Source organism: Camelus dromedarius, chromosome 11, assembly GCF_036321535.1.
Source record: "Camelus dromedarius isolate mCamDro1 chromosome 11, mCamDro1.pat, whole genome shotgun sequence".
NCBI lineage: Eukaryota > Metazoa > Chordata > Mammalia > Artiodactyla > Camelidae > Camelus > Camelus dromedarius.
Genome location: NC_087446.1, coordinates 34,493,099 through 34,520,825, shown reverse-complemented (window position 1 = coordinate 34,520,825; position 27,727 = coordinate 34,493,099). Strand labels below are relative to the sequence as shown.

The 27,727-nt window shown below is 36.2% G+C and overlaps 1 protein-coding gene and 1 pseudogene across 5 annotated transcripts in view; both read left to right on the top strand.

Annotated features, from left to right (window-relative positions):
* Window positions 1-6,101, top strand: part of LOC135322495 (interferon regulatory factor 7-like) — a 55,304-nt pseudogene extending 49,203 nt beyond the window's left edge.
* Window positions 1-27,727, top strand: part of ANKS1B (ankyrin repeat and sterile alpha motif domain containing 1B) — an 857,966-nt gene that overhangs the window by 71,876 nt on the left and 758,363 nt on the right. The window lies entirely within an intron of this gene.

Genomic DNA, 27,727 nt, shown 5'->3' with positions numbered 1-27,727 from the left:
GTCCATTGACAGATGACTGGCTAAAGCAATTGTGGTATATATATGTATATATTATATATATATATATTACTCAGCCCTAAAAAAAAATAAAATAATGCCATTTGCAGCAACATGGATGGACCTGGAAATCATCATTCTAAGTGATGTAAAGTCAGAAAGAGAAAGAAAAATATCATATGTTATAACTCATATGTGGACTCTAAAACAAAAAGAGACACAAATGAACTTATTTACAAAACAGAGACAGACTCACAAACATAGTTACCAGTGGGGGAAATGGGTGGGAAGGGATAAATTGGGAGTTCAAGATTTGCAGATACTAACCTATGTATAAAATGGATAAACAGTAATTTTATACTGTATAGCACAGGAAACTATATTCAATATCTTGTAGTAACCTATAATGAAAAAGAATATGAAAAGGAATATATGTATGTATATGTATGACTGAAACATTATACTGTACACCAGAAATGGACACTATATTGTAAACTGACTATACTTCAATTTTAAATGAAGAGGAATATACATATGTATATGTATGACTAAAACATTATACTGTACACCAGAAATTGACACAACATTGTAAACTGACTATACTTCAATAAAAAAGAAAATAAAAACAAAACAAAAAACCCCCAAAATACCTTCACTGTGCTCTTTTGTAGTCAACCCCTCTCCCCCACCCTAACCCCTTGCAGACATTGATCTTTTTTCTGTCCCTGTATTTTTGTTTTTTCCAGAGTGTCATATAAATGGAATCATATAGTATGTAGTGTTTTGTTTGGCATCTCTGACTTCACATAAAGCATTTGTGATTCATCCTTGTTGTAATCAATGGTTCATTCATTTTTATTGGTGAAAAATATTCCTTTGTATAAATATCACAATTTGTTTATCCATTCTCCAGTTAAAGGACATTTGCTTTTTTTCTTCTGTTTTTAGTGTTTATGAACAAAGCTACTATAAATATTCATATATAAGCTTGTGTGAAAATAAATATTTCTCTTGGGAAATACCTGAGAGTTATCAGTCTTCTCCTTTATGGTTAGTGCTATTTGTGTCCAATTTAAGACATTTTGCCTACATCAAAGTGATGAATTATTACTCTATGTTAAATTTTGGAAGTTTTATTATTCTTGTACAGTTAGATGTGTTATTTATTAGGAATTGATTGTTAGAAATGAGTTATGTGTCAATTTTCATTTCTCCATATTGGTATTCAACTGAACTAGCACCAGTTATAGAAAAGACTATTCTTTTTCTACTGTTCTGCAAAGCAACGTTTAAAATATATATAGGGGGTCTATTTTATACTCTCTTCTATTGGTCCATGTATTTATCCTTGTGCCAATTCAACACTGTCTTAATCACTGCAGTTATCTTGATGTCTGATGGCATGCCTCTTCCCATCTCTTCAAGATTGATTTTTTCCTATATTATGTCTATATTCAGGTTGTCAATTTCCAGAAAAAATCTGCTGGGTTCTTTTTTTTTTTTTTTTTTTGGAACCACATTGAATCTATGGAGAAATATTAGCAAACTGACATATTTTCAATATTTAGTTCATGAATATGGTATACCTCTCTAACTATGTAAAGATAAATTTCTTTTTAAATTTTTTCCAGCTTTATGAGGTATGATTGACAAAAAAAGTATATATTTAGGTTGTAAAGCATGATTTTTTTAAAGGTGTAGATGTGATGATTTAATATACATGTATATCTAAAATAATATTCTATAGTGTTCTCTGTTCAGATCTCAGATCTTTCATTAGTTTTATTCTTAAGTATTTTATATTTTTGATGTTATTATAAATAGTGTCATTTAAAATATTTTTTGGTTTTTTGCTGCTGGTGTCTAGAAATGATTGATTTTTCTAATCCCGAACTCAAACTCAGTGATCTTGCTATATTTCCTTATTAATTCTAATAAATTATCTGTATATTCCTTTGATTTTTCTACATGATGATAGCAATTTTATTTCTTCCTTTTCATTGCTTATATTTTTTATTTCTCTTTTTTGCCTATTGCACTGGCAAGGACTTCCTGTAAATTGTTGAGGACAAATGGTGTTAGTGACATTTTTAATTTAGTTTCCAGTCTCAAGAAAAAAGCTTCCATCACTTCACATACAATTAGGTGTAATGACTACTGTAGTTTTAATTTTTATTTATTATTGAAATATAATGTATGCATAGGAAAGTATGCATATAGTATTTTTACAGCTCAATGAATTCTTATAAACTGAACCCATTTGTGTTATCAGTAGTCAGATCAAGAAATCAGCCGTCCTGAAGCTCTTCCCTTACTCATTTCCGTTGACTGCTCCCAGAGATAACCACTCTCCTAACTTCTAAGTGCTTTAATTTTTTTTTTTTTAAATATAGAAACTCTTTTATCAGTCTAAGCCGGGTCCATTTTATTGCTAGTTTGCTAAAGAGTCTTTTTTTTTTTTTAAATCATGAATTGGTGTTGAATTTTAAAGTGCTTTTCCTGCACCTATTAAGATGATAATATAATTTTCTTCCTTATACTGTTCTGTAGTAAATTACATTGCATTACTAGAATAGACCCAACTTGATCATCCCTTTTATATTATAGGATTTGATTTCCTGATATTTTGTTCAGGAGTTTTGCACCCATGTTCATGCCTGGGATTCACCTTTGATTTTGCCTTTTTGCAGTATCTTTGTGAGGTTTTGGTATTATGTTATCCTGGCCTCAAAAAACACATTTGGAAGTATTTCCTGTTTTTCTGTTCTGTTATTTCTGGTGTTATTTCTCTTAAGAATTTGGAAGAATAGAAAGATCAGTACAAAAAAAATTGTCTATGAGATGGATTAGAATGGGGAGGAAATGGAGGTAGGGAGTTCCACTGGTTTGTGTTATAATTTTGATATAAGTTGATGGTGGCTTTGATGGCTAGGTTGGTGGCACAGAAAGGGAGAAGACAAATAATAACAATATTAACAGCATCTTGATTCATATAGCATTTTATAGCTTAAAAATTGCTTTCCTTTGATCTTTACAGTGGCCTTGGTGAGTAAAAGATTTGATAAAGGATGGGTTGAAGATAACTGTAAGATTTGACCTTTAAGTTACTGAGACACTACTGTGCCACTGACTTAAGGATGTCAAGTTATTTCTTTTTTTCTTCTTGTTTAGGAAGGATTACCAAACATATGTGTTCTCTTCTTCCTTGAACCACCTTTCAATGAAAAAAGAAGTATAAAAATAAAAGTAAATAAATGGTGATGCTAGAAATCAAGGAGAATGACCTAAGGAGACCATTATTCCCTTATCTGTAAAATGATAGGCTTAGATTAAGTGATCACTATGTTTTTCAGATTTCTAAACTTCTATTTATTATATGAGCTAAATCACAAATTTAGGTCTTCTTAGGCAGTTTATTTCATAGATGAGACCTGGGAGGAAAAGTATTAGTATCCTACCTTTAACAATTAACTTTTTGACAAATTACTGTTAACATAATACTACATTTTTGGGAAAAAGTATTGGAATAAGGGGTAGTGGTATTGAAAATGCTAAGAAAGTAGTCAACATTTAAGCCAGAATATGAGCCACTTAAATTACTTGACTGCTTGAGACAACAAATGCACAAACAAATCAATGCCACTAACATTAATATAAGAAAGTTGAGTGATGGGGAAATATGGCAGGGACCACTGGGAACAAAGGGAGTTCTCATAAAATGAGCAAAAAAAACCCCCAAAAAACAAAAAACAAAAACTCCTCTAAGTCCTGTATATTTGATAAAAGAATTATGGTATTTCTGTAATAGAGCCATGAAAATTATTCTAGTACAGCGTAATTTCATTTAAAGTATTTGTATTTTTCAATTAGGAAGACCAGGCACAAAGTTAGGCAAAATGACTTCAACTACATCTTAGGAGTTCCTAGGTTGCCAGCAATAGACACCAACTCTAGCTAAGGAAGCAGAAAAGGAGTTCATTGGGATGTTTTTGGGTGGTTCCCAGAAGGGGCTAGAGACCAGGCTTGGGGCAGCATTAGGTCTCTTAACAGCAGGATCTTGTCAATAGTCTTGTTAGATCTCCAGTTCTGGAATTTTATCTTTTTTTTTTTTTAACTGAGTGAAAGATTCTTTAGATTATACAGTGCTTTAAAATTTTCAAAAGTTTCACACACGTGATTTCATGTGGTCCCAAAATAACCCCCTCTTTTTCCCCTACCCTACATTGCCCCTCCTCTTTTCCTCTCCCCAGGGGTAACCACTAGTTTACTCTTTACATCTGTTAGTCTGCTTCTTTTTTGTTTTATTCTCTAGTTTGCTTTTTAGATTCCACATATAAGTGATACCATACAGTTACTTGTCTTTCTCTGTCTGACTTACTTCACTTAGCATAATGAGATTCTCTCATTGGCATATCTTGGGTTATTGCTCATCTCTGTTGAGGAGAAAGCTAACATGTTATTGTCTCAGCAAGAATGTATACAACAGGGAAGAGGGAGTTATCTGAAATCAAATGAGGTACTGTTACCAAAAGAAGGAAGAAGTAGATTCTAGGCAGCAAGACTCCCACTACAGAGGTCTAAGTAAAAGAATTTCTCATTTATATTTAAATGAAGGTTACATGTAAACAAATTTCCCAAAACTATAAATAGCTTTCACTTGGTTCTAAGCATTCACAGGGGCCAGGATTTCCCAACTACTCTTTTCCACTCTCTTCAGGATGTCTTAGCCTTGATTACTTCTGGAGTTAAGATGGAAACTGTCAGACTTCTTCAAATACCATAGAAATAACCCAGTTTTTTGAGATCATTTTCCATATACAGACTTGAATTAAGGGCTATTATGAGCCCATGAAGCCAATCTATACAGAATGTTAAAGTATTACTGGAATACATTAGAAACATGGCACTAGTTAGCTCAGTTTTCCATAATGTGGCAAAATCTAAATTTTCCCTTTCTCACTAAAGTAGATAGTATCTTGGAATAGAAAAAAATACTACAATTGGGCAGTACCCTTCCATCATGAAGTAAGTTTTGAAACTAATCAAAGACTATAGATTTGAAGGGAAAACCAAATTGTTTGTCTAAGATACCCATATATCTGGCTCTGTCAGTTTCTCAAGCTGTCTAACAGCTCATTAATACTGATACTCGTTGCCTGAAATTGTCTGGGAGCAGCTGCTCACAGCTCAGTCTGCATGCACAGTCCAGCCTGGGAGCTCTGGCCTTGACCATCGTGTACAAGGGCCAAATGGTGCTGCAGGAGGTGGTGGGACACCCGAGCTGCATGCTCTTGTATGGCTCTCCTAGCCTAGCCACTGAGGCTACAGAGCCCCAGCATGTAGCCTTCTCCAGCCCTGTTGAGGTGCTGGACTAGAAGCAATTCCACTACATGGAGAAGGTGCTGCAGTACATGACCCCTGGTCCTACAGCTGGAACTCCAGGGGCCTAGGCTGTGGGCCCAGAACCAGGAACAAGTGCAAGTCTACTGGGAGGTGAGTGGGCCCCTGGGCTCTGCCAGCCCCTCCACCCTGGCCTACTTGCTGTCCTGGAACTGCGATACCCCCATCTTTGACTTTGGCACCTTTTTCCAAGAGCTAGGGGAATTCTGGGCCCACCGGCGCCAGGGCTCCCCACACTGCAACATCTACCTGGGCTTTGGGCAAGAACTGTCAATGGGGAGGCCAAAGGAGAAGAACCTGATCCTGGTGCAGCTGGAGCCATGGCTATGCCAGGCCTTCCTGGAGGGTGTGCAACATGAAGATGTGTCCTCCCTGGACAGCGGCAGCCTTGGTCTCTGCCTGTCTGGGTCCAACAGCCTCTCTGCCGACCTAGAGCACTTCCTGGAGCACTTTCTGATGGAGATGGAGCAGCCTGCCTAGGTCAGACCCTGGACCCCTCTCAATCCATTAAAAACCCAAGAACCAAAAAAAAAAAAAAGAAAGAAAGAAAATGAAAAAGAAAAAGAAAAAGAGTCTTCAGTGCATTCTGCTTTGGGAAGCTAGTGATGGTATCTAAAGATGGAGACTTTCGTATATGCCAGACACAGTATTAGGATTTTAAAATATATAATTTAAATCTCCTGGCAACTCTCCAGGGTAGATGATGTTATTCTCATTTCATAGATCAGGAACCTGTCTCATAGGTTAAGAACTTGCCCAAAGTCACATGGCTAGTAATTGCAAAATCTAAGTTCAAACCCCTGTCCTGTGTAACTCCAAAGCTCATGCTTTTTCTTTCTCTAAGAGAAGCTTAGAATCTACATAAAATCTGTTATTCATCTTTGTATCCTACTATCTGATTCAGTATCTATCACAGTGTAAGCTAGGAAGAAGTGGAGGAAGCATTATGAACAAGACACAAAGTATGAAAGCTTAGGTATATTCCACTTAATAGTATGTGGTCCAGTGGTTTGAACATAGAGTATGTGAAGGAGATTGTATAATGTCATTTTGAAAATTAGATTGAGGTGGAATCATGAAACCTTTTGATGATTAGGTCAAAGGATTTTAAATATTTTTAATACTCGATAAGAAGCCCTTGAAGATTTTTGAGCATTGGTGTGGCAGGATCACAGCTGTGCTGTAGGCGTATTAATTTGGTAATAGTGGATTGAATGCATTGGGGATTAAGAGATTAAAGGTAATAAGGAGACCAGGTAGCTGTTTGTAACAAATTAAAAGATAGGTCTTGAGAATCCAAACTTTGGATTGGTTAGAATTGGAAAAGGGAATAATCTTTTTTTTAAATGAAGTATAATTGATTTACAGTGTTGTGTTAGTTTCTGATGTACAGCATAGTGATTCAGTCATATGTGTGTATATACACACACACACACATGCATACATATTCTTTTTAATTTTAGGTTATTACAAGATATTGAAATAGTTCCCTGTGCTATATAGTAGGACCTTATTGCTTATCTATTTTATATATGGTAGTTTGTATCTGCTAATCCTAGACTCCTAATTTTTCCCTCACCCTTTCCCCTTTGGTAACCATAAATTTATTTTCTATGTCTGTGAGTCTGTTTCTGTTTTGTAAATAAGTTCATTTGTCTCATTTTTTTAGATTCCACATATAAATAGTGTCATGTGATATTTGTCTTTCTCTGTCTGACTTACTTCACTTAGGATGATAATCTCTAGATTCATCCATATTGTTGCAAATGGCATTAATTCATTCCTTTTTTATGGCTACGTAGTATTCCATTGTATGTATGTATGAGTGTATATGTATGCACACAAACCACAACTTTTTTATCCAGTCATCTGTCAATAGATATTTAGGTTTTTTCCATGTCTTGGCTATTGTAAATAGTGCCGCTGTGAACATTAGGGTGCATGTATCTTTTTGAATTAGAGCTTTCTTCTGATATATGCCCAGGAGTGGGATTGCTGGATCATATGGTCTATTTTTAGTTTTTAAAAGAATCTCCACACTGTACTAAATTACATTCCCACTGGCATCGGGGAGGGTTCTAAAAGAGGAGATACTTTTGACAAATATTTTTTATTAGACTTCATTTAAGTTAGCAATACCTTAATATGATGGCAGGGAGAGAAGGAAATTTAGTGATCACTTTGAAATTGAAAGCTTAAAGGATTGGGAGAATGACAACATACTAGCTACAGGGGAAAAAGTCAGTGGGTAGAACTTTCCCTAGGTTAGGGGAAAAAGAGTTTGGTTTTCTCCTAGAGGTGGCAAGGAGATCATTGACAGGGCCTGAAAATGCATGATTGGACTTCAGAGAAAGGTCAGGGACTGATGTAGAAATTTGAGAGGCACATACATAGAAAACTAGCAAAAAGAAAAAAAAACTACTATCTGGAGGTCAGCCTATATATGAATGAATGGTACAGCCCACATGGAATATAGTGTAAAGTTTTAGTTCCTAACAAGGATTGCCTCTCCATTCCTCATGATAGCTGGGTCCAGGGATGGAGAATTCTGTCCATACTGTTCATTGCACCTGGTTGAGGAATACTGGGTGAGTTCTCTGGAGACATATTCAAGGGAGGTGAATCCTGTTTTTCTTTTTCCTTCTCAGCTTCTCCACCTTTACATTGTCTTTCTTCACCCCTTTTACTCTACTAGATTCTGTATTTTCACACTTACTGTTTCAGTACAAATTTTTGGTGGTATAGTGTAAGAGAAAAATAGAATGGATTGCAGCGTTTGGATATTGAGTGGGAAGATAAAAGCAGTGCATGAGAATAATTTGTTATGCTGTATTAAAATCCTAGCATTTCCCTACACTTGAATTTTACTTTATATTTTTGATAACTGGGTAGCATTCGTAGTATTTAGCTGCATTTAGGAAAACACATGAACAAGCTGAAGTATTCAGTGTCATAGAAAACATGAGACAATTTTTAGGACATGTTTGCCTTGGCAGAATAATAGCACCTTTGTTCAGATAACTATTAGAGAGACAAAAATAAAAATATTTAATAGTATAGGAGCTCAGTTCTTTAGCTGTCTTAAGTCTACCTTTGTGCTTTTTTTCAGTTGTTGATATTATGTAAATAACACCGATGTCCTGCTTTAAATGTTGCCTTAGAAAAAAGTTCCATGCTGATTCTGACTATTGAAGAGCCTGTCTTGTTTTTCCTCTCTGAAACTTGCTCTGTGATTTCTTTTTCTTTTTTAATAATCCTTTTACAAATGCTATTTTGAAATGCTTTGTTTCCTTTTTTACACATAGGAGCATGCTCATTGGAAGCATATTGTGTGTGAAGATTGTCACTTGTTCAATTTTGTGCACTGATGGTGAGCAGAAAATCTTTTTAGCCTCCTTCTTTGTAAAAATGATTTAAACAAAACCACTTCAGAATTCAGTGTTAACAGTAAAATTACTTCTCAAGCTATGATAATGAAGAATAACAGAAAACCCACTATGTTAAAAAATGAATAATGCATCTATTTTAATTTTTGGCTCCACTCCCCCATCAGCTTCTATTTTGGCTACTGAAAGGGATGCAGTAAAATTCCCCAAAAGTATTAATTTTTTTTCTGGAGCGGCTCCAGTAGAATGTCAAAGGAATTTCAAAAAGAACATTCTCTTATGTATAATGGCTTTGGAATATGTAATAGAATATATCAGTATGCTTTTAAAAGAAGTATGAGTAGATCATGAAGAACATAAAAGGAGTTATGAACTACTACATTGTTGTTCAGGATTAAACCAAAATTGTTTGCATGTTTAATTTCCTTCATCAATGGTTTATAGTTTTCTGTGTATAATTCTTTCACCTCCTTGGTTAGATTTTTTCCCGAATGTTTTATTACTTTGGGTGCTATTTTAAAGGGGATTGTTTCTTTACTTTCTTTTTCTGTTGATTCATCATTAGTGTAAAGAAATGCAACTGAGTTTTGAACGTTAATTTTGTAACCTGCTACCTTGCTGAATTCTTCAATCAGCTCTAGTAGTTTTTGTGTGGACCTTTTGGGTTTTCTATATATAGTAACATGTCATCGGCATATAGTGACACTTTTACCTCTTTTTTTCCAATTTGGATCCCTTTTATTTCTTTCTCTTGCCTGATTGCTGTGGCTAGGACTTCCAGGACTATGTTGAATAGGAGTGGTGATAGTGGGCATCCTTGTCTTGTCCCAGATTTTAGTGGGAAGCTTTTGAGTTTTTCACTGTTGAGTACTATGCTGGCTGTAGGTTTGTCATATATAGCTTTTATTATGTTGAGATATGTTCCCTCTATAACCACTTTGGTGAGAGTTTTTATCATCAACGGGTGTTGAATTTTATCAAATGCTTTTTCTGCATCGATTGAGATGATCATGTGGTTTTTGTCCTTTCTCTTGTTGATGTGATGTATTACACTGATTGATCTGCGTATGTTGAACCAGCCTTGTGTCCCTGGGATGAACCCCACTTGGTCATGATGTATAATCTTTTTTATGTGTTGTTGGATTCTATTTGCTAATATTTTGGTGAGGATTTTGGCATCTATGTTCATCAGTGATATTGGCCTATAATTCTCTTTTTTGGTAGTGTCTTTACCTGGTTTTGGTATCAGGGTGATGGTGGCTTCATAGAATGAGTTTGGGAGTATTCCCTCCTTTTCAGTCGTCTGGAAGAGTTTGAGAAGAACTGGTATGAGTTCTTCTTTGTATGTTTGGTAGAATTCCCCGGTGAAGCTGTAAAAAAAAAAAAATTTGTTTGCATGTGAACAGATTTAATTGTTTACAAAATCTGCATAACGCTATCAACAGAATGGGATGATGGAGGGAGACATAAAAGCTTTTAGCCTGACTGTGATTCATAGATGTTTCTCTAATAAATAGCTTTTCCAAAATATAATCTGAAAGAAAAATAGCAATGAAAACAATTAGTTACTTATAGACAACTAAAACAATTCTATCGATTCTATATTTTAATTGTAAATTAATTGGAATTATGAGGGTAACACAACTCTTGAGAAAATGAATAAGGTGTCTTTATATTCTTTAGGAGGGTCAGTGACAGGGTAACTAGATACCTTTTTTTTTAAGGAATTTCCCTTTTTAACAATTTGATTTACTATAGAAAGGCTTTTCTTCTTCTTTTAGGTGATTATTTGAAAAGAATAGGAAAGATACAGCTGTCTTTTTTTTTTTTTTGGAGGTACTTCAGCTACAGAGTTGTGTTTATTATATTTAAATTATTATATTTAATATATTTATTATCCTCAGTTCTTGGTACAATCAACATCATTGTTCTCTCTCTCTTTTAAAATTGTATTATATTACTGTTTATAACTGAATAATCCACTTCCATCTCCAATTCCTCTTACAAATTTTCACATTGCAATGGTCAGATATGTAAGGGTCTTTATCAATATATAGAACTGTATTGTTTACAGAATGTGCCTAACTGTTGAGGTAGTCTCATTGCTTTAATCTGTAGTCTCACACACTTTGAAACCATTTTCCAAGTGTCCTCCAGAGGGATCTTTGTAAAATATAAATTTGATCACGTCAATTGACTACTTAAGATTCTTGACAGACTTTCCCATTCATTAGGAGACTCTTTTTGTTAAATCCCTGTTTGCTCCTCCCAACGATCTCTTATCAAACTCTCCACCTTCCTCACTAAACTTACTAAATTTTTGTTGAATATCCCATAATGTTTCATGATGCTAGCCTTTGCACAAAGCCTTCCCTGTGTTTCGATTACTTGTCACCAACCTTACACCTCCCTGTACTCTGCCTAGAAAATAATTCTTTTGTCTTCAGAATACAATTCAAGTGCTCGCCTTTTTTATGAAGCTTCCTCCAGACTTCCACAGGCTGATTTGGTTTATATTGTTTTCCTTTGTGTCTTCACTGTATCTGAAATAGAATTTTATTGTAACATCTGTAACACTTTTTTTGGTTTCCAAGTTTGTGTCCCTTTTCTAAGCTCTGAACTCTAAAAGTGAGGGGAAACTCTTAGTCAACTATTTAACCCAAGTAGTGTTTCGAAATTCCCTCCAAATATTAATCTTAGGTATTTAGGAATGGGAAGTCATAATTCCTAGGAATTCTTAGGAATTCGTGAAATCATAAATTGTCCTTAAAAATTTCCAGTAGTCTTTGTATGCTATATTTATTATTATGAATATCTCAAAATTTTGTTTGATATATGAAAAGTGTAGTTTAGTAATATTTATAAAGAACTGTAGCCTACAGTGAACATTCAAACAGAAGAAAACACCACTGAATAGCTACTGGGTTTTTCAAATCACATAACATTACCTTCTAGGAATGCTGACAGTGTTGCCAAAGAATAGGTTCTTGCCTTGCGCAGGAAAGAATTCAAAGTGAAAAGTGAAAGTAAGTTTATTCAGGGAGATACACACTCCATAGATACAGTGTGGTTAATCTCACTCCGAAGGGAGAGCAGCTTAGGAGATGAACTCTTCATAAGCAGAATGTGGGCCATCTCAAAAGGCATGAGGGAGAGAGACTGAGAGGTGTGTGATGGTGGGGTTTAGTTTAAAGTAAAAGTAGACACATACACCATACATATCATAAAAGTAGATACATACACCATACACAGAGTGCAGGCTGTCTCAGAAGACAAGAGAGAGAGCAACCCTGAGGTACAGGGTTGTTAGTTTTTATGGGCTCAGTAATTTTATATGCTAAGGAGTAGGAGGATTATTCCAACTATTTTGGGGAAGGGGTGGGATTTCTAGGAATTGGGCCCACCCACTTTTGGACCTTTTATGATCAGCCTAGGAACTGTCATGGCACCTGTGGGTGTGCCATGAGGCTCAAGGTCCACTGGAAATTGAATCTTCTGCCATCTTGGTTATAACCAGTCTGCCCTGTCCTTAATTGCTCTGTCATTCCTTCAGTGATTGTGCCCTGCCCCATTAAGGCCCTCTTGTCTCAAGAGTACCACAAAAAACTCACATGTCAAATTGCCAAAATAAGGACTTATTTAGCTTCCAAATCCTGTTATTTCTTGAAACACCATTCATAGGATTTGTATAAAGTACATTACTCATATAAATGTATTCATATTTATTTTATTTGCAAGAGTGATTCACTGTTAGCAAGTGACAGGGCCAGAACCATACACTTAAACATTTTTTATTGAAGTTTAATTGATTTACACTAGTATGTTAGTTTCAAGTGTACAACATATTGATTAAATCTTTTTGTAGATTATACTCCATTTAAAGTTATTATGAAACAGTCACTATATTTCCGTGTGCTGTACAATATATCCTTGTTGCTCATTTATTTGATACATAATAGTTTGTATCTCTTAATCCCTTATCTGTGTCTTTCCCCTTTCCACTTCTCTCACTGGTAGCCACTAGTTTGTTCTCTATATCTGTGAGTCTGTTTCTGTTTTGTTATATACATTCATTTTATGTTTTTAGATTCCACATGTAAGTGATAACATAACATATTTGTCTTTCTCTGCCTGACTTATTTCACTATACATAATACCATCTAGGTCCATCCACAGTATTGCAAATGGCAAAATTTCATTTTTTATGGTTGAGTAGTATTCCACTGTGTGTATATGTGTGTGTGTGTGTATGTATATGTATATCTTCTTTATCCATTCATCTGGTGATGGACACTTGGGTTGCTTCTGTATTTTGGCTATTGTAAATAATACTGCTGTGAACATTGGAGCGCATGTATCTTTCCGAATTAGTGTTTTCATTTTCTTTGTGTGTATACTCAGCAGTGCAATTGCTGGTCATATGATAGTTCTATTTTTAGTTTTTTGAGGAACCTCCATACTGTTTTCCATAGTGGCTGCATCAGTTTACAGTCCACTAACAGTGTTCTAGGATTCCCTTGTTTCCACATTCTTGCCAACATTTTTTATTTATAGACATTTTGATGATAGCCATTTTGATAAGTATGAGTTAATACCTCATTGTGGTTTTGATTTACATTTCTTTCATTATTTGTAATCTTGAGAATTTTTTCCTGTGTCTGTTAACTTTCTGTATATCTTCTTTGGAAAAATATCTATTCAGGTCTTCTGCCCATTTTTTAAAGTGGGTTTTTCGATATTGAGTTATATATGAGCTGTTTGTAAATTTTGGATACAATCCTTTAACAGTCATATCATTTGCAAATATTTTCTCCCATTCCGTAAACTGTCTTTTTATTTTGTTGATGGTTTCCTTTGCTGTGAAAAACTTTCAAGTTTAATTAAGTCCCATTTGTTTATTTTTGCTCTTATTTCTTTTGCCTTAGTGGACAGATCCAAAAAATATTGCTAAGACTTATGTCAAAGAGTGTTCTGCCTTTCTCTTCTAGGAGTTTTATGGCTTCAAGTCTTACATTTAGGTCTTTAATTGATTTGGGGTTAATTTTTGTATACGGTGTGAGGGAATGTTCTAATTTCATTTTTTTTCACATATACCTGTTGTTTTTCCAGCTTCACTAATTGAAGAGACTGCCTTTTCTCCATTGTTATATTCTTGTCTCCTTTGTTGTAGATTAATTGACCATAAGTGTGTAGGTTTATTTCTGGACTCTGTTTTATTCCATTGATCTGTGTGTCTGTTTTTGTGGCAGTAACATGCTGTTTGATTACTATAGCTTAATAATATAGTCTGAAGTCAGGGAGTATGACACCTCCAGCTTTGTTCTTTTTTCTCAAGATTGCTGTGGCAATTTGGGAATTGAATTGTAGCATTTAAATTAAATTAAATTAAATTAATTTTGTAGTTTCATATAAATTTTTGGATTATTTGTTCTAGTTCTGTGAAAAAATATTATGGGTATTTTGATAGGGATTATATTAAATCTGTAGATTGCTTTGGGTAGTATTATTTTAATAATATTGATTCTTCCAATTCAAGAGCATGAGATATCTTTCCATTTATTTGAATAATCTTCTGTTTCTTTCATCAGTGTTTTATAGTTTTCAGAGTATGTTCTTTCACCTCCTTGGTTAAATTTATTCAAAGTATTTTATTCTTTTTGATGCGATTTTAAATGGGATTGTTCTCTTGCCTTCTCTTTCTAATAGTTTATTAGTATATAGAAAAGCAGCATGTTTCTGTATATTAACCTTGTATCCTGAAGATTTACTGATTCATTTGTTAGTTCTAATAGCTTTTTGGTGGAGAGTAGGGATTTCTATATGTAGCATCATGTCATCTGCAAAGAGTGACAGCTTTACTTCTTGTCTTCTAATTTGGGTGACTTATTTATTTTTCTTATCTGTTTACTGTAGCTAAGACTTTCAATACTATGTTAAATAATAGTGAGAATGGGCATCCTTTCCTTGCTCCTGAATTTAGAGGAAATGTTTTCTGCTTTTTACTAATGAGTAGGATGTTAGCTATGGGTTTGTCATAAATGGCCTTTATTGTGTTGAGATGTGTTTCCTCTATACCAACTTTGATGAGAGTTTTTATCATGAATAGACGTTAAATTTTGTCAAATGCTTTTTCTGCATCTATTGAGATGACCACGTGATCTTTATCCTTCCTTTTGTTACCATGGCGTACCACGTTGATTGACTGAATATTGGACCATCCTTGCATCCCTGGAATAAGTCCCACTTGATCATGGTGTATGATCTTTGTTATATATCATTGAATTCAGTTTGCTAATATTTGGTTGAGGATTTTTGCATCTATATTCTTCAGAGATATTGGTCTGTAATTTTCTTTTTTTGCTGTGTCTTTGTTTGGTTTTGGTGTCAAGGGTAATGGTAGCCTCATAGAATGAATTTGAGAGTGTTTCATCCTCTTCAGTTTTTTTTTTTAATAGTTTGATAAAGATAGCCCTGGTGGGTCTAACGGGGGTGCTGTGGGAAGCCTGCACTATGCTTGTGAGTAGTGTGCACATGCTTGCTTACTTCTGAAAGGACAGAGAGGGTGGGCTGAAACTGCATGGGTGGCTATTGGTTTCCCCCAAGCACGCCAGCTTGTGCCACAGTCTGAGCCAAGTGACCACGCTGGCCCCACTTACTTCACAACACAGCTCCATGCTGTGGCAAACAGCTGCTGTGGCCGAGGGGAGAGCTCAGCTGTGAGGGACAAAGGATGCTCAGCCTTGAAGCAGCATCTAAGCAGGGCAAAGGCAGCCATTTCTGGTGCTTACACAGGTAGAGCATAAGAAGCAGTCTGGCTCTCTCATTGTGGCTACACTGCCATAGCCTGTGCTCAGATCCATGCTGAACTCCTGCACCACCCACTCTTTCTTCAGCACTGCTTTTCTCTGGAGCAAGGGTGCTGGTGTTGGATGTGGGGAGGGCACATACTTAATGGGAATGGACCCAGCTCAGACCCCACCTTCAGGCCTTCTGCTCCAGTAATAGGGGACCCACTCCTGCCACCAATAGGGCTGTTGATGGCCACTGAGCAGAGGAGATTCCCCATGACATACCTGGCTCTGGCCCTAGCCTCTCCATCAACAGACTCTTCTTCTCCAAGGTAATAGCTGCCAGCACATCCTGGGAAAGATGTGACTTGTGTTCATGTCAGATCTAGCTCTCCCACCAAAGCTGCTGGACGTATGCAGACTACATAGGAATGCTTCCACACAAGGACACACCTTCAGAACTGGCATAGGTAACAGTGTCATCTAATTTCATAGAGACAGAGAAAGCAAAGTAAAAAGACAGAGGAATATATTTCTATGAAAGAGCAAGAGATAACCTCTGGAAAAACAACTAATGAAGCAGAAATAAACAATTTACCAGATAAAGAATTTAGAGCACTAGTAATAAGAATGCTAACTGATTTAGGGACAATAATAGATGAACACTTTGAGAATTTTAACAAGGAATTAGAAAATATTAAAAAAACAGTCAGAACTGAAGAATATAATAACTAAAATGAAAAACACACTAGAAGGAATAAATAACAGACTGAGTGACACAGAAGTACATGTAAGTGATCTGGAAGACAGAATAATGGAACTCACCCAATCAGAACAGCAAAAAGAAAAAACAAAGTTTAAAAAAATGAGAAAACTTTAAGAGGTCTCTGAGATAACATTAAATGTACCAAAATTTGCATTATAGGCATCCCAGAGAAGAAAGAGAGAGAAGGGGGTCAAAAATATATTTGATAAAATTATGGCTAAAAACTTCCCAAATCTGAAGAAGGAAGCTGATATCCATGTACAGGAAGCACAGAAGGTTCTAAACAAGATGAACCCAAACAGACCCACACCAAGACATATTATGATAAAAATGGCAAAAGTTAAAAATAAGTAGGGAATTCTAAATATAGCAGGATAAAAACAAAGACTTATATACAGGGAACCCTCATAAGGCTATCAGCTGGTTTTTCTACAGGAACTTTGCAGGCCGGAAAGAAGTGGCATGATGTGTTCAAAGTGCTGAAAAGGAAAAACCTGTATCCTACTCTACTCAGCAAGATTATCATTTAGAATTGAAGAAGAGATAAAGAACTTCTCAGACAAGCAAAAACTAAAAGAGTTCATTGATATTAAACCTACGTAAAAGAAATAGTAAAGAGTCTTCTCTAAGTGGGAAAGGTTATAACAAGAAGTAAGAATCTGTAGAAAAGAAGTAAGTCCACTAGTAAAGGCAAATCTATAGTAAAGGCTGAGGATTAACCACTTGAGTAAGCTGGCATGAGGATTAAAAGACAAAAAAATCTCCTATAACTACAATAATCAGTAAAGGGATAGATATGGAGATGTAAACTCTGACATAGAAAACATAAAATGTGAGGGTGGGGGTAAAAATTGTAGCTCTTTTAGAATGTGTTTGAACTTAAATGAGTGCTTGTTTAAAACAATTAGAATTCTTGGTCAACAAATATGAACCCCCTGGTAAAACCACAAATTAAAAACCTACAATATAGATACACAAAAAATAGAAAGAAATGTGCACAAGCATATGAGTAAAGAAAAATGATCAAACCACAAAGGAAGAAACTAAAAGAAGAAAAGAACAGTGAACCCCCCCAAACCGAAAACAAGTAACAAAATGGAAATAAGTACATACACTTTCTTAAAATCTTATTTTTTATTGAAGTATGGTTGATTTACAACATTAGTTTCAAGTGTATAGCAAAGCGATTCAGTTATACATATACATACACTAATCACAGTTCTAGGCAGTAAGTACATACACTTTTAACTTGACAACAGCTACAGACAAAACTGACCAATTGAATTGTGATTGTGTCTTTCCTGTATTTACTTGCCCTCATTCCTAGATGTGTTGACCATAGCCTTCCACTCCATATGTCCGAAGCACTTCCTGCCTTGCTTCTAATTTGATGTCAGTATGTTCCTTTGATACAGTACTATCTTGAAGTTGTTAAGCTTTTATTCTCACAGAGGAATTAAAATACTTTTCCTGGTATTGTTTTTCTCTATTTCTTGGCTAATTTTTCTTGGGATTTGGAATTTGGAAAACATACATTTTCTGAGAAATACTGGAAACAAATTGTTGTATGGAAATAATCCCCAGTGTCTAGCATGTCAGATATCAGTAAAATATTTTGAAACATCTCTTAAGTGAATGTTCCTTTGTAGGCCCAAAGTCTAACACAGTATCCAGCACATAGACTACTTAAATTATTTTTATTATTGAATCCATAGTTCTTTTGAATCAGAGTGTCATGATAAATCATTAGAGTTTAGATTTGGTAATTGACACCAGAAGTGCCAGATTAGTTTACATCATTTTGGTAGCTTGGAAGCAGGTACCCTTTATTTAGCTAAAATCTATGAGAAAACCTATCGGATGATAAACTCATCAAAGACTTTCTGCTTCATGCATTTGTAAAATTCTGTATCTTTTATAGTGTTTGTACTTATGGCAATTGATTAATTACTTGTATGATTATTTGCTTAATGTTTGTATTGTTGACTAGAATTAGCTCCGTGTGGGCAGGGATTCTTTCTGTCATATTCACAGGTGTGATCCCAGAAGGTGCTAGTTACATGCATATAATAGGCAGCTTAATAAGTATTTTTTGTGTGCATAAGTGAATAAAGGAGATAGCAATCTAAATGAAGCAGAGTACCCCAGAATGTGAGCCTGTTTTACCTGAGGTCTCTGAGATGTTCTGAAAAACAGTCTGAAAGCCACTACTTACTCCTTGACAAAGACTGCATAATTAATTATGTTACATGGTCTTGCAAAAGGTTTTCTTTTTTCTTTTTCTTTTTTTTTTTAACATTTTTTATTGATTTATAATCATTTTACAATGTTGTGTCAAATTCCAGTGTTCAGCACAATTTTTCAGTTATTCATGGACATATACACACTCATTGTCACATTTTTTTCTCTGTGAGTTATCATAACATTTTGTGTATATTTCCCTGTGCTATACAGTGTAGTCTATTCTACAATTTTGAAATCCCAGTCTATCCCTTCCCACCCTCCACCCCCCTGGTAACCACAAGTCTGTATTCTCTGTCTGTGAGTCTATTTCTGTCCTTTATTTACGCTTTGTTCTTGTTTTTGTTTTTTAGATTCCACATATGAGCGATCTCATATGGTATTTTTTTTTCTCTTTCTGGCTTACTTCACTTAGAATGACATTCTCCAGGAGCATCCATGTTGCTGCAAATGGCATTATGTTGTCGGTTTTTATGGCTGAGTAGTATTCCATTGTATAAGATGTGTGTTTATTGCCATTTTGAACTTATCTTTGCAGTTGAATTGGTATATCCTCTTTGTTCCTTTCTTCTTCCTTTTGTGGTTTGGTAATTTTCCTTTGTATTATCATGGATTTTATTTAATTTTTGTGACTCCTTTGTAAATTTTTGGCTTGTGGTTACCCTTTTTTGTAAATCTATCAACCCATTACTATAACTGTTTTTATTAAACTGATAGTAACATGATCTCAAACCCATCCTACTGTTAAAAAAATTTAAAAAAGAAAGAAAAAAATTTTCTATATTTCCCTGCCTCCCTCTCCCACTCTCAGTGATTTGTATGTCTTCTTTTATAATTTCATGTTTACTTTATTTGTAATTCATGAGTTATCACCTTTCCAGTTGTGTGTTTCTCATTTCTGTAGCATCCTGCTGCTTTTCTATTTAGAATAGCCCTTTCAATATTTCTTTTAGCATGGGGTTAGTGTTGCTAAACTCCTGCAGCTTTTTTTTGTCTGTGAAACTCTTTATTTCTCCTTCTATCCTCAAGGATAGCCTTGCTGGATAAAGGATCCTAGGCTGCATCTTTTTTTCATTCAGGGCTTTGAATATATCTTGCCACTCCCTTCTGGCCTGTAGTGTTTGTGTAGAGAAATCAGCTGAGAGCCTTATGGGGGTTCCCTTGTAACTTACTCTTTGCTTTTCTCTTGCTGCCTTTAGAATCATTTCTTTATCCTTGACTCTGGCCATCTTGATTATGATATGTCTTGGTGTGGGTCTATTTGGGTTCTTCCTGTTTGGGACCCTCTGAGCTTCCTGTACTTGGATATCTGATTCCTTCTTTAAGTTTGGGAAGTTTTCAGTCATGATTTCTTCAAAAACCTTTTCAATCCCCTTTGATCTTTCTTCTCCTTCTGGGACCCCTATTATGCGAAGATTGGGACGCTTTATATTATCCCATAGGTCCCTTATGCTATTTTCATTATTTTTTATTTGCTTCTCTTGTAGTTCTTCTGAATGGGTGCTTTCTATTGCCCTGTCTTCTAGATCACTAATTCGTTCCTCTGCATTATCTAGTCGGCTTTGCACAGCTATTAGATCATTCCTCATCTCTGTCAATGAGTTTACCCATTCTACTTGGCTCTTCTTTATAGCTTCAATTTCACTTTTGACATATTTTATATCTCTAAACACTATCTCTTTTAATTCCTTCAGCAATTCGATCACTCCTTTTTTGAAATCTTGATCTAGTAGGCTATCGATGTCTATTTCGTTGATCTTTCTTTCAGGGGATTTCTCTTGTTCTTTTAATTGGGAAAGGTTTTTCTGCTTCTTCATCTTGCTCATACCTCTTTGGCACTGTGGTTTATGGAGTATCAGTTGTTTATTTTGGTCCTTAAGGATTTTATCTATCTGATGCCTATTTAGGAATAGAACTTAGGAAAAAAAGAAAAAAAAATAAAGAATTTTAAAAGAAGGGAGAAAGAGGGTTTGAAAACAGTGTGTAATGAATAATAGAAGAGTGAGTTGAAGCAGAGTATTAATCGGGTTGAGACGTCCTTTTGAAACCTTTACAAAAAAAGGGGGGGGGGGATGAATAGATGTATTTGAAACCTGTGTCTAATCAATAGCAGGACATCAAAACCCAAGAGAAATAGAAATGAATTAAGAAGTAAAGATTAAGAGAGTAATAGAAAATAGAACAGGTAAAAACAGATTAAAAAAAAGGGGGGGGGGTTGTCGGTGTTCTCCTGGAGTCTGTGTGCTTTTAATGTGAAGTCTTTCTGTCTTCGTCCTGTTTTGGAAGCTCAGCTTGCTGTTTTCAGAGGCCCTCCGTTGGCGCCGTCTTCTGTGCTGCTCCCAGCACCTGTCCGCAAGCGGATCGCGCCTCCTCCTAACACTGGGTCAGGTGCAGCTCTCTGCTGTGGGCGGGCGGGTCGCTGCCCCTCCGGATGCCGCAGTCAGATGTTGCAGACTGGCCGGGTAGGAGGGCGGGTCGTGCCCCCTCCCAGCACCTCGGTCAGGGGCTGTGTTCCTGCCCGAAAGACGGGGGGCCGCTCTCGCTCTACCTGCGCCGCCGCCGGTAGCTCCGCTGCTCTGTGCGGCTGCGCGCTCCGCCGGCCGGCGCTCCGCCCTGGCCGGCGCTCCTAGGGTGGGCTCGGGGAAGACCGAGGGACAGCCCTGTCCCTGCTCCGAGCCAAAACCCAGCTCCTTGTTTGTCTTTGTGGAGCAAGTTCTCTGAGCGACCAGGATGGAAGGATCCTATCTGCCCCGGGCTGCAGGCCAGGCTCAGTCTGGCCTTTGAGGCTGCTAAGCCCTCCAGTGCGGATGCAGGTTTCGCCCCCGCCCCCGCCTGAGTGCTCAGCGCGGAGGATATGGCGGCTGTGCCTGAGCCCCGCCTCTCTTCCCCCGAAAACTTTCGGCGGGTTTTCAGAGATGGGGGTGTGCACCCTTCCCCCGAGAGCACCTCAACCTTGCTGTTTTATGGAGGGCCCAGGTTGTTCTGCCCTGTGCACCCACAGCCACAGCGCGCAGCCCCTTGCGTTTCCCCGGGGCTGCCTCCGTGCAGCCACTTCCGTCCTCCGCCGGGCTTGTGCATCCTGGCCCTGCCCGCCGCTGCCGGCCCGCGTCTCAGGCTGGGTGTCGGGGGGAAGCTCTGTGCCCGTTTAACTTAGTTCTGTTAGTCAAGGGCTGCTCTGTACAGATCCGAGCCTCGGAGGCTCCCCCTCCGTCCCGCTGGCCTCTCAGTTGGAGAGGGGAGACCCAGCGAGCGAGCGCCAGTCCTCCTTTGCCGCTCCCTCCCCGCGGGACCCGTCCTGCGCTGCTTTGCCTTTTGTTCTTTCTTTTTTCCTTTTCTCCTACCAGATTTTTGGCGTCTTTATCTTTTGAAGAGGGCGATGTTCTGTCGGAGTTCCGCAGGTGCTCTGGTTGGCTGAGTGGGTCTGTAGATGTGGGTCTTGGTGTATTTGTGGGAGAGGGTGACCTGCGAGCGTCCTTCTACTCCGCCATCTTCTCCGTCCTCTCCCGCAAAAGGTTTTCTTGTCGTTGCACTGGTAGTGAAATTTTTATTACCCAAGTGGTATGCCCATTAGCTTGTCTGAGCTAGCAACATCATCTTTCATATTAATAGATAGTAGATTATTATTATTGCTCCTACTATTTACTTCCTTGTGACTTCTTTAGGAAGAGCATTTCACCCCTTTCAACTTACTAAATATTTTTGCTAGAATAACTTGAAGGATATCATAATATAATGGTCTAAATTGTAAAGATTTTAAAAAAATTCTTATTTAGAGTTTTAATATCCCCTCCTTAACTAATATGACTAGATTTGTGAAATGGATTTGTAGATATATTAATACTTTGGATATTTTACCTATGTCCTAGTTTCATCATAGTGATCTAGTAGGGGTGAGGGCCGGAGTTGAACTGGAGGGGGTGGAGTATAGGACAGAAGAGGGCATCAAATCTTCTGAAAAAATATTTTAGATTATTATTCCCTGAATATATTATGGCTAGGACTTTTCTCAAATTATTTTCAATATTTCTGCCACATTAGACAAAGCTAACTTTGTATTTTTCTGTATTTTAATGACTTCCAGGGTTTCAGATGGTCAGGGTGAAAAAACTGCAGTTCATTTCCACACAGGAGTAGTTTCTGGAGCTGGAAAATGTGGAGGTGGAGAATGACTACTCAGTTGGAGTATTTGGTCATTGTCATGTCATGGAGTAAAAATACAGATACCTCCTATTGGTGCAGATTTTTCTGGAAGGTCAAACAAAAGGGAACAAGAAAGGAGGAGCATATTATTGAATTTCTCTCATACTCTTTCATTTTCAAATATACTAATTCTTGGATTTTTATCAAGTGTTTTTGATTTCTTTTAGTTGTGGGGAACTTGGACTAGTGTTTATATCTGTGGTTGATTTAGAGTATATTTAACTAGCTGAGAAGAATTTTCCCACATGTCTTTGTCAAAAACAAATAAAGCTATTAATTGTAAGCTTGGCATTAACATAGTCTTTACTGAAAAAGAGAAATCAAGCAAATTTAATCTATTCATACAAAATTATCTCTGTCCCTTGAGTCACTTAACATATTTGGGTATTTCTTCTTGGGACTGTAAAATGCTTCTAGCTAGTTTGGATAAAAAAAGGAAGACAAAATTAGGTATCTTATATTTCTTAAAACCTAGAGTTATTGATATTTTTTATGTATTGAAAATTTGAGTTAGATGACAGAGAATTTGGTTTTCTTTAAAGTTATACATGTAAAATAAAGGCTACAACAAGAGGATAGAACTTTCGAGTTACTAGATTTAAGGTAAGTGATAGAGACAAGAGTTTATACAAATAACTCAGAGACAGTGAATGGACATTTTTGAAAAATAAATCAATGTTTTAAAATACAATTAAAATAATTATTTCAGGAGGCAAGGAAAAATACAGAGAGAAATGAGAGAAAACAGATGTGTATTATATATCTAGGGATCTAACATTCTAGTCATAGATATTCTAGAAAGAGAAAAGAAGTAGAGGAAACTAATAAAAAACTAAATAAAATAACATTTCCCTGAGATGAAGACAAATTTGAATCTTTCATTGAGTGTTCAGAGAAAGTGCTGTTGACCTGAAACAAATAGACTGCCAGTTATGTCTCCAGAAAAATGGGTTTGGAATCAACAAAGAATTGTAATTTGAGATCTGCAACCATGGTGCAAGTCCCATACAGCAAGGAGAGGAAAACTCTTTTAAAAAGGGGAAAAGGACGCTGGGAGGGCTATAGTAAACAAAGTGTCCATTGGAGAAATAAGAGCTGGAAATAGAGTGACTCTTATTGGCTGCATTGTGCAGTCTCTCATTGGCTGATCTCTTTCCAATAAAGAAGAGGGAGTTTTTCCATTTCCTGATGGGTTCTGCTATCATCATAGAGCCTGAGAGCTCCCCCTTCTGGTCTGAATTTTAATTGAGTTTTCTTTTTATTAATTTTTACAGTGCTAACCAAAACTATTGAGGGAAAGAACTCTGTCTATCTCTATCTATCTACCTGTCTATCTATCTATATCTATCTATCTATCTATCTATCTCTATCGATCGATCAATCGACCTATCTATCTAACTCCCAGTGGAATTTCTGAATTCTGTGGACAAAGACACCATTTACAAGATTTTATATTGAAAAAGCAGGTACAGTCCAAAAAGAAGAGAGAATCAAATTGACATTGGTCTTCTTGACTGTAACAGTATATGCTAAGAGATAGTGGAGTAGTGTACTCAGAATTCCACAGGGAAAAAAATTTCTGATTGTATCATATGACTTCAGTTTATAGATGTGTAGCTATTTTTTATGGTAATGTGATATTGTGCCTTAGAATAAGAAGTATATATAGAAGGAAAGAAATAGTAAAGATCAGGGAGGAATTAAATAAAATAGAGATTTAAAAAACAGTAGAAAAATCAATCAAGCCAACAGATGTTTTTTGAAAGGGTAAACAAAATTGACAAACCTGGCCAGGCTCACCAAGAAGTAAAGAGAGAGGACACAAATAACAAAATAAGAAATGAAAGTGGAGAAATTATAACAAACACCACAGAAATACAAAAGAAGGTAAATAAATAAGAGAATGCTATGAACAATTATATGGCAACAAATTGGAAACCCAGAAGAAATGGACAAGTTTCTAGAAACATATAGTCCACCAAAACTGAATCAAGAAGAAATAGATCATTTGAACAGACCAATCACTAGAAGTGAAATAGAATCAGCAATAAGAAACCTTCCTGCAGACAAAAGTCCAGGACCATATGACTTCACTGGGGAATTCTACCAAACATACAAAGAAGAACTTATACCAATCCTTCTCAAACTCTTCCAAAAGACTGAAGAGGAGGGAACACTCCCAAACTCATACTATGAAGCCACCATCAGCCTGATACCAAAACCAGACAAAGGCACTACCAAAAAAGGAAATTACAGATCAATATCTTTGATGAATATAAATATAAAAATTCTCAACAAAATATCAGCAGACCAAGTCCAGCAACACATAAAAAGATCATAAAGTATGATCAAGTTAGATTCATCCCAGGGACACAAGGATGGTTCAATATATGCAAATCAATCAGTGTGATACACTACATCAACAAAAGAAAGGTCAAGAATCACATGGTTATTTCAATAGATGCAGAAAAAGCATTTGATAAAATTCAACATCCATGTATGATAAAAACTCTCACCAGAGTGGGTATAGAGGGGACATATATCAACATAATAAAAACTATTTATGACAAACCTACAGCTAATCTAACATAGTACTCAACAGTGAAAAATTAAAAGCCTTCCCACTAAACTCTGGAACAAAACAAGGATGCCCACTCTCACCAGTTCTGTTCAACATAATATTAGAAGTCCTAGCCATAGCAATCAGACAAGAAAAAGAAATAAATGGGATCAAAATTGGAAGAGAAGATGTAAAATTGTCACTATGTACAGGTAGTATAATACTGTATGTAGAAAACCCTAAAGACTCCATACAAAAACTAGTAGAACTGATAAACGAATTCAACAATGTAACATGATAAAAAAAATTACCATATAGAAATCTGTTGCATTTCTTTACACTAATAATGAAATATTAGAAAAGGAAAGTAAAAAATCAATCCCTTTTAAAATTGCATAAAAAAATACTTAGAAATCTAACCACGGAGGTGAAAAATTTATATGTGGAGAACTATAAAACATTAACTAAGGAAATTAAAGATGATTTAAAGAAATTGAAAGATATCCTATGCTCTTGGATTGGGAGAATTAATATTGTTAAAATGGCCATACTACCCAAAGCAATCTACAGATTTAATGTGACTTCTATCACATTACCCAGGACATTTTCCACAGAACTAGAACAAATAATCCTAAAATTTATATGGAATCACAAAAGACACAGAATTGCTAAAGCAATACTGAAGAAAAAAAATTAGCTAGAGGAATAACCCTCCCAGGCTTCAGACAATACTACAGAGCTTCAGTAATCAAAACAGCGTGGTATTTGGCACAAAAACAGACATATGGATCAATAGAACAGAATAGAGGGCCCAGAAGTGAACCCACATACCTATGGTCAATTAATCTTCAACAAAGGAAGTAAGAACATATGATGGAGAAAAGACAGTCTCTTCAGCTGGACAGCCACATGCAAATCAATGTAGTTAGAACACACCCTCACACCATACACAAAAATAAACTCAAAATGGCTTTAAGTCATAAAAATAAGGTAAGATACTGTAGAACTCCTAGAAGAGAACATAGGCAAAACATTCTCTGACGTAAATGTTAGCAGTGTTCTCCTAGGCAGTCTACCCAGGGAATAGAAATAAAAGCAAAAATAAACAAATGAGACCTAATTAAATGTATAAGCTTTTGCACAGAACAAAACAAAAAGACAACCTATGGTATGGGAGAAAATATCTGCAAATGATGTGACTGACAGGGCTTAATTTCCAAAATATACAAACAGCTCATACAGCTCAATAACAGGAAAACAAACAACCTAATCCAAAAATGGTCAGAAGACCTAAACAAGTATTTCTCCAATGAAGACATAATAATGTCCAATAGGCACATGAAAAAATGCTCAATATTGCTGATTATCAGAGAAACGCAAGTCAAAACTACAATAAGTTATCACCTCACATCAGTCAGAATGGCCATCATTAAAGTGTCCACAAACAATAAATGCTGGAGAGGATGTGGAGGAAAGAGAACCCTCCTACACTGTTGGTGGGAATGTAGTTTGGTACAGCCATTATGGAGAACAGTATGGAGATGCCTGAAAAAACTAAAAATAGAGTTACCATATGATCCAGCAACCCCACTCCTGAGCATATATCCAGAAGGAACCTTAATTCAAAAAGATACATGCACCCCAATGTTCACAGGAGCACTATATACAATAGCCAAGACATGGAAACAACCTAAATTGTCCATCGACAGATGACTAGATAAAGAAGCTGTGGGATACACACACACACACACACACACACACACACACACACACACACACAATGGAATACTACTCAGCCCTAAAAAAGAATAAAATAATGCCATTTGCAGCAACATGGATGGATCTGGAGATCATCATACTAAGTGAAGTAAGCCAGAAAGAGAATGAAAAATACCTTATGATATCACTCATAGTTGGACTCCAAAAAAAAGACACAAATGAACTTATTTACAAAATAGAAACAGACTCTCAGACATAGAGAACAAACTTATGGTTACCAGGGCTGAGAGGGTGTAGGGAGGGATACATTGGGAGTTTGGGATCTGCAGATACTAACTACTGTGTATGAAATAGATAAACAACAGAATCCTACTGTGTAACACAATGCACTATATTCAATACCTTGTAATGAACTATAATTAAAAAGAATATCATAAGAAATACATATATGTATAAATAAATCACTATGCTGTACCCCAGAAATTAACATAACATTTGTAAATCGACTATACTTCAATTAAAAAAAAAGGAAATATGCATGTTTGGTCTTTGTCATTTTTCTGTCACAGAGCTCCTAAAATCCTAGGAATTTCTCAAGAGATAAGAACAATAAAGGTGTTTTTGGTTATTTTAATGATGTGACTTTTGTACTGTACCTAAGTATAGGTCC